The sequence below is a fragment of the Canis lupus genome, chromosome 5 (genome assembly GCF_003254725.2).
Source record: "Canis lupus dingo isolate Sandy chromosome 5, ASM325472v2, whole genome shotgun sequence".
Taxonomy (NCBI): domain Eukaryota; kingdom Metazoa; phylum Chordata; class Mammalia; order Carnivora; family Canidae; genus Canis; species Canis lupus.
Window position 1 is genome coordinate 62,479,216 of NC_064247.1, and position 12,824 is coordinate 62,492,039.

Below are 12,824 nucleotides of genomic sequence, written 5' to 3' on the forward strand. Positions count from 1 at the left end.
CATTAAGAATTTTTAGTAGGCAAGAAGCAGGTTAAATTAATTTATTAAATTTATTATTATTATTTAATATTTTATTTATTCATGAGAGACAGAGAGAGAGAGAGAGAGGCAGAGATAGGGGCAGAGGGAGAAGCAGGCTCCATACAGGGAGCCCGATGTGGGACTCGATCCCGGGTCTCCAGGATCACTCCCTAGACTAAAAGCAGCACTAAACCGCTGACCACTCAGGCTACCTTAACTTATTATTTTTCCAATTTTAGTATATGTGCTGCCGAAGCGAGCACTAACTTATTATTTTTAAAGATTTTATTTATTTATTCATGAGAAACACAGAGAGAGAGGCAGAGACATAGGCAGAGGGAGAAGCAGGCTCCCTGTGGGGAACCCTATGCAGGACTCAATCCCAGGACCCCAAGATGATGGCCTGAGCCAAAGGCAGACACTCAACCACTGAGCCACCCAGGCACCCCTGAAATTAATTTTAGTACTGTATTTTTATTTAACACAGTAAATCCAAAATGTCATTTTAATATGTAATCAATATAAAAACTTATTAATCAGATATTTTCATTCCTTTCCTTGGATCAAGTCTTTGAAATTCAGTGTATATCTTAAGCATATGGCACATCTCACTTTATCCACATTTCTGGCACTCAGTAACCATGTGTAGCTCTTTCTTCAGTAAGAAAGTGCTTTAGAAGTGAAGCAGAAGGGCACCTGGGTGGCTCAGTTGGTTGAGCATCCAACTCTTGATTTCAGATCAGATTGTGATCTCAGGGTCATGAGATTGAGCCCAGCATCAGCCTCGAGATTCTCTCCCTCTCCTTTTGCCCTTCCCTTCTATCACCACCCCCTACACTCTCTCTCTTTAACCCCCCGCCCCCACCAAAACAAAACAAAAAAGTGAAGCGGCAGATCTGTTTCGCTGGTAAGGTCTGTGTTATGTCAACTCACACATTTTGCTGACTGCTGGCTAACCTCTTTGGAGTGGGGCCACAGGCAAGCCAAGGCAACACCCGCTCCTGCCAGATCTCTCCAGCCAGGCTTGTGTGTGTGGCTCTGGGGGGAAGGGGCTGACTTCTCTTGCAGGTCACCCACATTGTTGAAATTGGAGACTGAGGTGGTGACAGACCAATGTGGGTCTGGCTTGTCCTTGTGGGTTCCAGTTACACTAACTTTCCCCACTTTACATCCATCTTTCCTGTCCAACTGCTTGCCTACACAGAAGCACAGCCACAGAAGAACTATGTAACCAGCTCCCACAGTTACCCAGGGTCAAATCCACAGAAGAATCCTTTCTTCCATGTGGATTCCTGGTCATTCTGATGAATTCTAATGGGTACAGGAAGAATAGTAGGAGATGACTGTAGTTAATTCTAACATAGTAAATGTATGACGATCCACAAGTCAATTAAACCCAAGAAGGAAAAGCTAAAAACAAACAAACAACAACAGAACCATTTCATTTGTTACCATTGAAAGTGACTATTATGCACCCTCCCTTCCCTGAGAACTGGTACTTGAAGGAAAAGAATTAGTATTTATCCTTATAGATTATACTCTATATTCTGTAGTAACCAAGTAGCCTCAATTGATGACAGAAAGCTCTAGCTACACAAGAATACCAGCTAATGAATGTAGAATGAATGATAGAATTAGAAAAGAAACATTTTGTGTCCTTGATATATTAACAATTATCAATGTGCACTAAAGCAGTGAGGCAGGGGTTTGGGAGTGATGTGTGTGGTTGCATGATGTCAAAGTTCCGTCCTTTGCAGACCACTTTCTGGCTCTGGGTGAGGAATCAGCCTTGGGAATCTTCACCTTGTGATCCATTTCCACGTTACAGCACTGAGATCAGCAGACATGTAAATCCTCATGACCTGATGTGATAGGAACTATTGGGGATCAATCTCTGATTCATGCTTCGAAAAACTGAAACTGATGGGGTGTCTGGGTGGCTCTGTCAGTTAAGCATTTGACTCTTGATCTCAGATCTCAGCTCAGATATTGAGCTCAGGGTTGTGAGTTAAAGCCCTACATTGGGTTCCACACTCAGATAGAGCCTACTTAAAGAAAAACAAACAAACCAACCTGAAACTGGATCCAGATCCTCCCTTTCATAGTAAGTACAGGAGATTGAAGAACAAGGTAAATCACACCACAAGGGAGCCATCCACACCCTCCAGAGGACAAAAACCCAGTTTATCCCAAATTATAGTTGTAAAAAGATAAATAAGAAGGAAAGAGTGACTGGTATGGGAAAATGGAGACGCAAGGGACCTAACAGCCTAACACAGTGTGGACCTGTTTGGATCTAGATCCAAACACAATAAATGTAAAAAATGCTTTTGAAAAAAATCCAAGAAACTTAAATATGGGCTGGGTATTATTATTATTTTTTAAATTTTTATTTATTATAGTCACACACACACAGAGAGAGAGAGAGAGAGAGAGGGAGAGAGAGAGAGAGAAGCAGAGACATAGGCAGAGGGAGAAGCAGGCTCCATGCACCGGAAGCCCGCCGTGGGATTCGATCCCGGGCCTCCAGGATCGCGCCCTGGGCCAAAGGCAGGCGCTAAACTGCTGCGCCACCCAGGGATCCCTGGGTTGGGTATTAGATGATATTAAGGCATTGCTGTGAATTTTGTTAATTATGATTATGCCATGGTGCTTCTGCTAGGCTGAACAGTGGCCCCCAAAGATATGCCCATGTCCCAATCCAGAATCTGGAATATGTGATTTTATTTGCCAAAAGGGACTTTGCCAATGTGATTAAGTTAAGGACATTAAGGGTGCCTGCTCCGTTCCTCTTTTCTCTTTCACTGCCCCACCCCCCACCACCCAATGCATCTCTTGCATTCTTAATTCCATCCCAGCGTTCACTTCCTGGAGGACTCAACTGACTCAACCACCTGGGTAGGAGAGGTAGGTAGGGATTGGATCATAGAAATGATGATCAAACAGGAAAGTTTGAATTTCGTTCTGGGTCTAATGGGAAGCCATTGCATGGTTTAAGGGAGGGAAGTGCAATGAGATTTGCCTTTAGAAGGATTTCCCTGGAGTATGGGGAATGGGACAGAGCCAAGAATTCTGGTTGTGACTGTTCAGCAGAAAGATTCTGCTTGGTTGGCAAAGTCTGTTAGGAATCTGAATCTTCGTTTGGGTTTAGGCAGGTAGTGATATCAGGGTCATGGGATTGAGCCCCGTGTCAGGCTCCATGCTCAGTGCAGTCTGCTTGAGATTCCCTCTCCCTCTCCCTCTATTTCTTCCACTCATGTTCTTTCTCTCTCTGTCTCTCTCTCTCTCAAATATATAAATCTTAAAAAAAAAAAAAGACAAGAAAGATCCTGCTGGGACTGAGATGGTAGCAGAGGAGCAGTGCACAGTGGTTAGGCTCAGGATGTTTTTGAAGGTAGAGCCAACAGGGCTTCCTGATAGATTGGATGACCTGTGTGAGCTCCAGGAGGGTGGTGGAAACATTGCTGAGATGGAGGAGGGGGGTGAACTTGGAGCACTGGGGAGGCACAGTTTGGAGACGCCCATGAGACATCCAGGTGGAGATGCCAAAAAGGTGTTAGAATTACAAGTCTTGAACAGGGAGACAGAAATCTGAGAGACAATATTTCTTTCCTTCCTTCCTTTCTTTCCTTTCCTTTCCTTTCTTTCTTGCAGATAAAGGTTTGTTTTATTGAATAACTGTGTAATTGCTGAGGCCGGTATGTACAGACAAAAGAAGGAGAGTTTTATTTCTTGGTCTCTTCCTCCTTGGACAGAGCCTCGATGATTTCCTTCTCCTTGGCTTGATGCTGATCTTTGTGGTGCTTGCATGCTGCCTTGGCCTTAGATCTGTGGGCCTCAGCCTCATCAGCCAGAAGCTTCTGGGGAGCCTTGTCTGCCTGTACCTTGTGGACGAGTTCCATGCAAATCTGCTTGTTTTTGAACATGTTGCCCTTCACCTTCAGGGACAGCTGTGACACATGTGGCAGTCAATCTGAGACTCACGGCATCTTTGGAGCAGCCAGCACAGAATTCTCATCGCCCTCACCCAGGTCACCTTCTTGGACATTTGAGCGTCGGCAGTACCTTTTCTCTTACCAGTGTCCACATACCTGCCCTTCCGATGGGTCAATGTGTTTGTCGGGCCCCCAACCTGGGAATGGACAGTCACAGACCTCCAGATGATCAGCCCATCTTGGATCAGTTTCTGCATCTGTGGACAGGAGTTAGTGTTGGCAATTTCACTAGTTTCACTAGGGTTCCAACCAGATCTTCCTTTTGCCACAGTGGAGGACACTGGACGCAAGCCTCTTCTGAAGCCTGAGCTTCCTAGTGGCTGTGGTCACAGTGGTAAAAGGAAAGGAGAGAGGGTATTTCAAGTAGCCTAGCTGGCTAAGCTTGAGGAGAGGACCTGCCGACGCTACAAGGGGAAGAAGAAGAAAGGAAATGTGTGTTTTCCTCCTCTGCACCATGTTATGGGGCATCCGTGAAGCGGAGTGGGCCTCCAGCATGAACAGAATGATCTACAGTGTATATATGCTGTGGGAAGGTGTGTGTCTACAGAGAAGTGATAGGGGAAAAAATCAGACCTCCAGGCCACACGTGTCACATGAACTCAACTGTGTGTGTGCGTGTGTGCATCTGGGAATATCTGGAAGGACACACACCATATGGCTCACAGTGGCTACCTCTGGGGAGTGGCACTGGGGAGGAAGAAAATGGATTTAGTTTTACTCCTCTGTACACTGCTGGGCTATTTTATTTATTCCTTTATTTTATTTATTTCATTTCTTTTCATTTTGTTTTGTTTACAACAAGCATTACTACTTGTGGTGTACAGTTTTGGGAGCCCACACATGTTTGCTTCTGGCTGGGACTCAGATCAGGTATAATAAGGGGTGGCCGGGGCAAGATGGGGTGACATCCTGTGTGTCTTTGGGGCCCACTGAAGGAAGGAATGGCCAGGGAGAGGGAGGGTGGGGCAAAGCAGCCAGCAGCTAGATCCAGCTGGGTTTTTCTCTTCACTTCCTGGTCCCTGGGATCCCAAGGGACAAGCTGGATAGATCCCTTTGGTGGGCGCCCCCAGCCCCCAAGCTCCACTGTGGCCCTAGACCATTTCCTTTTCTGTGGGAAAGGACTTGTTTGAAGATTAATTTTCTTGCTGTGTAGAGCTGCCCCTGGGCTCCAAAGGTAAATAAAACCTATCCATTTTCTTCATTCTCTTTTTGCTTTGTCTTCCCTGGTACGGTGTTAAGGATAGGCCAGGGCCTGTTTCCAAAAGTCCCTTTAATTATTTAGAAAAAGTCCTACATAATTTAACTAGAGGGACCCCAGGAATCAAATGCATAGTTGTCACAGGATACATTGACCAGAAAGTTCAAATGTAGTGAGCAGGGCTGTTTTGATTTATTAACTGCCTGGATCTCCTGGTGAGGGATTTCTAAAGACATGTCCTAGAGGGCCCCTCAGGTCTTGGGTGAGTCTACGCGCTAGGGGGCTGGCAGTGCCAACCCAGGGGACCAAGTGGCCAGGCGATTGGGTCAGGGCTGACTCCCCGGTGCCCACTGGCCTGCTGGCTGTCCAACTTAAGAAGTTTGCTGTTAGAATTTTTGAGGTGGGGCTGAATGAAAGTTGACACAAAGGGGGGTGCCTGGGTGGCTCTGTTGGTTAAACATCTGCTCAGGTCATGATCCCAGAATCCACGTCAGACTCCCTGCTCAGCGGGGAGTCTGCTTCTCCCTCTCCTTTTGCCACTCTCCCTGCTAGTGCTCTGTCAAATAAATAAATAAAATCTGGAAAAAAGAAAAGAAAAGAAAAGAAAACAACACAAAGATCCACAGTGACTAAAGTCTCTTGAAGATTCTTGCCATTTTCAATAAGTACTTTAAAGATATGTTTTATTAGTTGGGGGCACTCCTTGGAAACCAAGCCGATGTCATTCTTGTTGATTTATGTGCCTGCTTCTATGTCTGTGTGCTCTAAAAATGCAGATAGCTTACTTCTCAGCTTGCTTTCCTAATGAGCTCTATTGCCTAGCTCCTAAAGACCGAAGGGTCAGCAATGCAGGGCACCACACCCTCTTTACAGTTAGCCCATAAAGAGGAAGACATTTCTTCTTCTTCTTTTTTTTAAGATTTTATTTTTCAAGTAATCTCTACACCCAACGTGGGGCTCAAACTTACAACCCCTAGATCAACCCCTACATGCTCTACCCACTGAGCCAGCTGGGTGCCCCAAGAGAAGGAAACATCTAAGCAAGGGCTTTGGAGATTGAGTCGAATCCTGGTGTCTTAGACTGGGTCCCTTTGAAACACTGCAGAGGTTGCCTGGGAAGGTCTCTGGGGACAGGTGCCCTGTGGCTGTGAGGAGGGCAGGATCCAGCACCTTCTCCATGGGGAGAAAGTGAGCCCGGTGTGACTGTAACTGAGGGCTGTTCTGTAAGAAAGTTGAAATTGAGACTGGAGGTCTGGGCCTTTGTATCCCTGCATCAGCAGGTGGAGGATGGGTGCCTGCCACAAAGAGGGGGCCTAAATGTGACTCTATAGCCTACTACCTCTGGCTGCCCCTGACAACTGCATGTCACCTGAGAAAGTTACTTCATATTTCCATGCCTCAGTTTGCTTCTCTGTAAAATGAGTCCAAAATACCTGAGCTTTTCAGGGTTGCTTTAAGGATTAGAGATATAAAATACACATAAAGGTTCTAGCACAGTGCTGGTATGGCTAGTAATATGTAAAATACACATTGGATTTCTGAGACGTAGGACAAGAAAAATAATGTAAAACATCTCAAAGATATTTTAAATATCAATTACATGCTGAAATGATGACTTGGTTATATTGGATTCAATAAAATGTATTATTCAAATTAATTTCACCTGTTTCTTTTCACTTTTTCAACGTGGCTACTAGAAAATTAAAATTAAGCAAAGAGCTCATCAGATGTATACACACTGCTCCTACATGGGCAAAAGTGTCTTGAGTCTAGATTCTAGACAATATTCTTGGCTATTCCATCATTTCATCAATGAAAAATTATTCTTAGCACCCATTATGCTAATTAGCAAATTATCTGGTGTTGATTGAAGACAAAGAGAGCCAAAGTGGGCTTTTGATGAGTCTTTCAAATGTAAGTTATAACTACCTCTGGAGTTTTGTATTTCCAATTGAGTGGACCTGGCTGTTCCTGGGAAGTGGACTGAGACTCAGTCACATGTACAGACCACACTGAAGGATTTTAGAGTAAATTGCAGGCACTCTAATACCCTTTCCAAGCCCTTTGGTTTTGAGAAGGCCACTGTGTTGTGTAGCTCAAACTGGGCCTGACAAATATGTTCATAATCACGTTCAGAATCTTCTTAGGAGACGGGAAATCTAGTGCTGTTTCAGAAAGCATTTCATCCAAAATGGTGAACATATTTATAATGAGGGTTTATGGGAACCTTCATTTAGAACAAGCAGCTCTTTCTTTACTGTAGTTAAATCAAGAATATTTTACCATAGAGGGCGCCAAATACACCTCCTCATTGTTTTCTCCTCTTAAAGAAAACATGACAAATTAGTGACCCGGAAGATTTGAATAAAACACACACAGGGAAATCATTGTTTTGAGAGTTATTTTCAGCTTAATTAATTCACTTTGACTGTCCAAATTCATTTTAGGTCTGCAGGCTATTTTCAAACAAAATGTTATGACACAGCTCATACCAAAGATTTGTGGCAAAGGATTTCCGTTTGCTGAACTGTCATCTCAAGCTAAACAAATGTCAACAGAGTATCCTTAGGCAAATTAACTTTCCCCTGAATGGGCTCTTTTATCTTGTCCATTTGCATTCATTCCCATCAGTACTTTCAGGCGGACCTAACTGAATGATGGAAACTTCAAAAAAAAAAAAAAAAGAAAGAAAAAAGAAAGAAAGAAAGAAAAAAGAAAAAAAAATCAATGGGTCATTTGGGAAAAGTTGGTCCTGGTCTAAATAAAATTCTTCCTCTATCAATTTCAAGAAGTCTAAAAAATCTATTTCAATTTCTTCTATTGATTTCAAGAAGTCTAACAATTTTTTCTTCAAAGAGTTAAGTAGGATGACCACGGGACCTAGGGATTCCACTTCTAGATATATACCCTAAAGAATTGAAACCAGGTATTGAAACAAATATTTGTATATGTGCTGCTGAAGCGAGCACGAAATAAATACTTGTATACAAATATTCATAACAGCACTATCAGCAGTAGCCAAATGGTGGGAACAGCTGAAATGTCCATCAACAGACGATTTGATAAATATGTCAAATGTTATTTATTTATTTACTAAATATTTAATTTATTTATTTGAGAGAGAGTGAGTGACTGAGAGAGCACAAGTGGGAGAGAGAGAAGCAGACTTCCCACTGAGCAGGGAGCCCCACGTGAAGCTTGATCCCAGGACCCTGATATCATGACCTGAGCCGAAGGCAGATGCTTAATTGACTGAGCCACCCAGGAGCTTTCAAATGTGATATTTAAATAATAGAATATTACTCAGGCATAAAAAGGAATGAAATGCTAATGCAATGATATAAGTGAATGAACCCCCCTCTCCCCAAATTATAAGTTATAGGAACCAGACACAAAAGTTACATATAGGATGATTCCATTTATATGAAATAACCAGAATGGGTAAATCCCTAGAGAAGAAAGCAGACAGGTGGTTGTCAAGGACTGAAGGAAGGAGGGAATGGGGAACGACCGCTTAATGGGCATAGGATTTTCTTGGGGGTGATGAAAATGTTTTGGAACTAGCAGAGATGGTAGTTATACAACATTATGAATGTACTAAATGCCACTGAATTGTATTCTTCAAAAAGGTTAATTTTATGTTATGGAAATTTCACCTCAATTTTAAAAAATCGATCATTCTTTCTGTAACTGCATATTTGATGGTGTGGGGAGTGGGATTTTCTAAATAGCCAAATGACCTTTTATGGGCACCTATCAAATAGGTTTCTGGGGCAGAGGTGGGGTGGTGCTTGGGTAGCTCAGTCAATTCAGTGTCTGTCTTTGGCTCAGGTCATGATCCTGAGGTCCTGGGATCGAGCCCCACATCAGAATCCCTGCTCAGCAGGGGAGCTTGCTTCTCCCTCTCCCTCTGCTGCTCCCCCTGCTTGTGTATGCTTTCTCCCTCTCTCTCTCAAATAAATAGATAAAACCTTAAAGAAAAAAAAAGGTTTCTCATATCAGCCTGGACTCTTGCTGACATTACAGCAGGGAGACACCAAACTCATTCCTGTTTCACTGTGGATCCTTTATGCCTCTACAGACCAGCTGTTTGCAATAGCACTGTGGATTGTGTATGAAAAGAAAAATAAATAAATAAATAAATAAATAAATAAATAAATAAATACTCTGCACAGTGTTTTTCTGACCACTGGATGTCATGAGCGTACAGTATATACTCCAGCTAGAGAAACTACACACTTGGAGGAGCTCAGTTTCATTCAATATGGCGACAGTCCTCTGTATGTCTGCATAGAGGGCATGAGGCAAGTGATGAGCCATTGAAAGGTTTTGTTTGTGCTAGCGTGACGTTGAGAGGCAAAGGAAGATGAGCAAAAACATAGCACTGGCTTCTTTGTGCTTTCCAGAGTACTTCAATGGATTTCCAGTTATGGGCAAGCAGTCAGAATCTAACATAAAGTGTTCTTGGGGCCACTTCTCAAACATTCTGACCAAGAAAAGTGAATGACTTGGTACCTTTTGGCCTTAGGCGGTACAGAGCTTCACTCATTTCACAAATTAAAGTAAGGACAAGTAGATGCTTGTTGTCACTATCTTATTTCCCATTGAATGGTCCTTAAAATTTCGTTAAATTTATTTATTCTTTTTGGGTAGGTTCAATGCCTACCACAGGGTTCAAACGCACAACTCTAAAATCAAGAGTGGCATGTTCTACTGACTGAACCAGCCAGGTGTCCCTCTCATTGAATAGTCCTTAATTCTTCTAGGTAGTAACTTCTATGTAAATCATTCTGAATGCAGTTGATCCCCCTTCAGAATTGTACAACCATGGAATTTTCAGATATACTCAGTTTTGGCATCAGTGCTTCCTCATTTATGAAAGTATTCTTGGTCCTCTCTAAGCTGGGGTAGTTAAGGGGGCCTGAGTGTGCCAACCAGCAGCTCTAATTACTCCTCTTGGAAATCATCTGTGTCAATGACATTGCTAACATTTTCTTTTTTTAAATTAGGGAGGAGGATCAATGAATTAAGTAGGAAGTAAATTTGGGCTCTTGACAGTTTAAGTCTAATACTTCCAAGGACACCAGATCCCCTACCCCCCGTAGGTGGGGCTGTCTGCAAGTTATAAGGATTTGAATGGTTTATTAAAAGCCTCTTTGGGTTCATGAAGATGGAAGTGTTGAAATCTGGGCTTAGAGAACTGAAACTAGGGAGTTGGAAAAAAAAGAATATATCCACAAATTTAGATAACTAAAAAAATATTTTTCTTTCTTTCTTTCTTTCTTTCTTTCTTTCTTTCTTTCTTTCTTTCTTTCTTTCTTTCTTTCTTTCAGAAAGTGCACAGTGTGTGTGAGACAGAAAGCATGCACAAGTGTGTGTGTGTGGGCAAATAGAGAGAAAGAGAATCCCAAGCAGACTCCTGGTTGAATGTGGAGCTCAAAGAGGGGCTTGATCCTATGACCCATGAGATCATGACCTGAGCCAAAACCACGAGTCAGATGCTTAACTGATTGAGCCACCGAGGTGCCCTTACATTTTCATTTCTATGAGTATTCAACAATAGGTGAAGTAAAGAAGCATTCCAGTACCTGAGCAAATCCAGGAGTGAAGAAAGGGAATGTTTATATTTTAAGAATGTGCTCAAACTTTCTGCATCCTTAATGCCAACAACTTCTAGTATGGAATAAAGATCAGATTCAGAACTTAAAAGGAAAATTTGATCATTCTTTAGAATGACAGTGCAAGAAGAAATAGGAAGGACTGGGAGTGACAGGTGGGTGTTTTAGGATGAGTGTCCAGAGTGACCTTCTCTTAAGAGATGTCCCTCTACCAGTAACCTGAATGGGATGAGGGAAGAGTCATGGAATATCTGGGGGAAGAGCCTCCAGGCAGAGAAACAGTGGGTGCAAAGGCCTTGTGGTGAGAGCACATTTGATGGGAGAAGAACAGGAAAAGAGGGCAGAGTGGTAGGAGATGGTACTACCCTGAGTGAAACCAAAGCTGTTGGATGGCTTTGAGCAAGGGTTGCCATGAGCTGGTTCATGTTTTAGAAGGTTCTCTATGGCTGCTTAGAGAATAGACTATAAAGAAGGACCAGAGTAGAAGCAGAAGACCAGGTAGTGGCCACTATAGGTGTCCAAGCAAGGGGGCTGGTGGCTTAGACCAGGCTGGTAGCAATGTCCAGGGGAAAAAAGATGGTCAGAAATATATTGAAAGTAGACTTGACAAGGTCTGTTAATGGATTGTGTGTGGGGGAGGACCCTCACACTTATGTTTCTTCTTGCCTTTGGGTTTTTGCTGATTGCTCTGCAGGAACACTCCTCCTCAGATCTCTACCTGGCTCTTTCTTCTTGTCAGGCCTCAGTTAAAATGTCACCTCAGAGAGGCCTTCCCTGACCACCCTGTCTGATGTCCTGCTTTTTCCCTTCCCTCATTCTGTATGCCATTATGCTGCTTTGTCTTAATAAATTTATCCCTATTTGAAATAAATTTTTTAAAGTTAAGAAAACTTACCATACCCAGCATGGAACCCAACATGGGGCTTGAACTCATGACCCTGAGATCAAGACCTGAGCTGAGATCAAGAGCCAGGACATTCAACCAACTGAGCCATCCAGGTGACCCTAAGCTTTTATTTTTAAGTAATCTCTACACCCAATGTGGGGCTTGAACACAATCCTGAGATCAAGAGTCAAATGTTCTACCAACTGAGCCAGCCAGGTGCCTCCATTTTATGTATGTATCTATGTACGTTTATTTATTTAATTTACTTTTATTTTATTTAAAAAATATATTTTTTTAATTTATTAGAGACACACAGAGAGGGAGGCAGAGACACAGGCAGAGGGAGAAGCAGGCTCCATGCAAGGAGCCATGTGGGACTCAACCCCAGACTCCAGGATCACACCCTGGGCCAAAGGCAAGTGCTAAACCACTGAGCCACCAGGGTGTCTCTTTCATTTACTTCTTTTTTTTTTTTAACATTTTTAAAAAAATATTTTATTTATTTATTCATAGAGACACACAGAGAGAGCCGCAGAGACACAGGCCAAGGGAGAAGCAGGCTCCATGCAGGGAGCCTGACGTGGGACTTGATCCCAGGCTGCAGGCGGTGCTAAACCGCTGTGCCACAGGGGCTGCCCCTTTCATTTACTTTTAATATTTATTTCCTCCGACCTAAATATAAGCTCTGTTAAAGCATAGCTTAGAAAAGTGACAGAAATACTGTGTATTTGTGGATGTCTTAGGGAAACTTTCACATGCAAGTGAGAGAACTCCCCACTATCAGAGACTCATACAAAAGGGATTATTTCCTTGGATAACAGGAAGTTTAGAGGCAGCTGCTGGCAGTGTGTCAGCTGCTCTATGAAGTCATTCAGGACTCAAATTCTTCCTCTCCTTCTGCTTCGCCATCATTAACATACTGGCTTTTTATCTTCATGGTCACAAGATAGCTGCCACAGCTCCAGGCATCAGACTTGATTTTAGTGCTAAAAAAAGAGGAGGAGGAAACAGTGTTGGCAAGCTCTCCTCTCCTCTTGGACTATTTTTATAAGAAAGCAAGAGTTTTCCCAGAGGTCCCCCCAGCTGATTTCCCTTTAAGTTTCATT

General features: G+C 42.9%; 1 pseudogene; it reads right to left on the reverse strand.

Annotated features, from left to right (window-relative positions):
* Positions 1 to 3,746: 3,746 nt before the first annotated feature.
* On the reverse strand, positions 3,747 to 4,472 carry LOC112647604 (60S ribosomal protein L19-like; annotated as a pseudogene).
* Between the last annotated feature and the right edge of the window lie 8,352 nt (positions 4,473 to 12,824).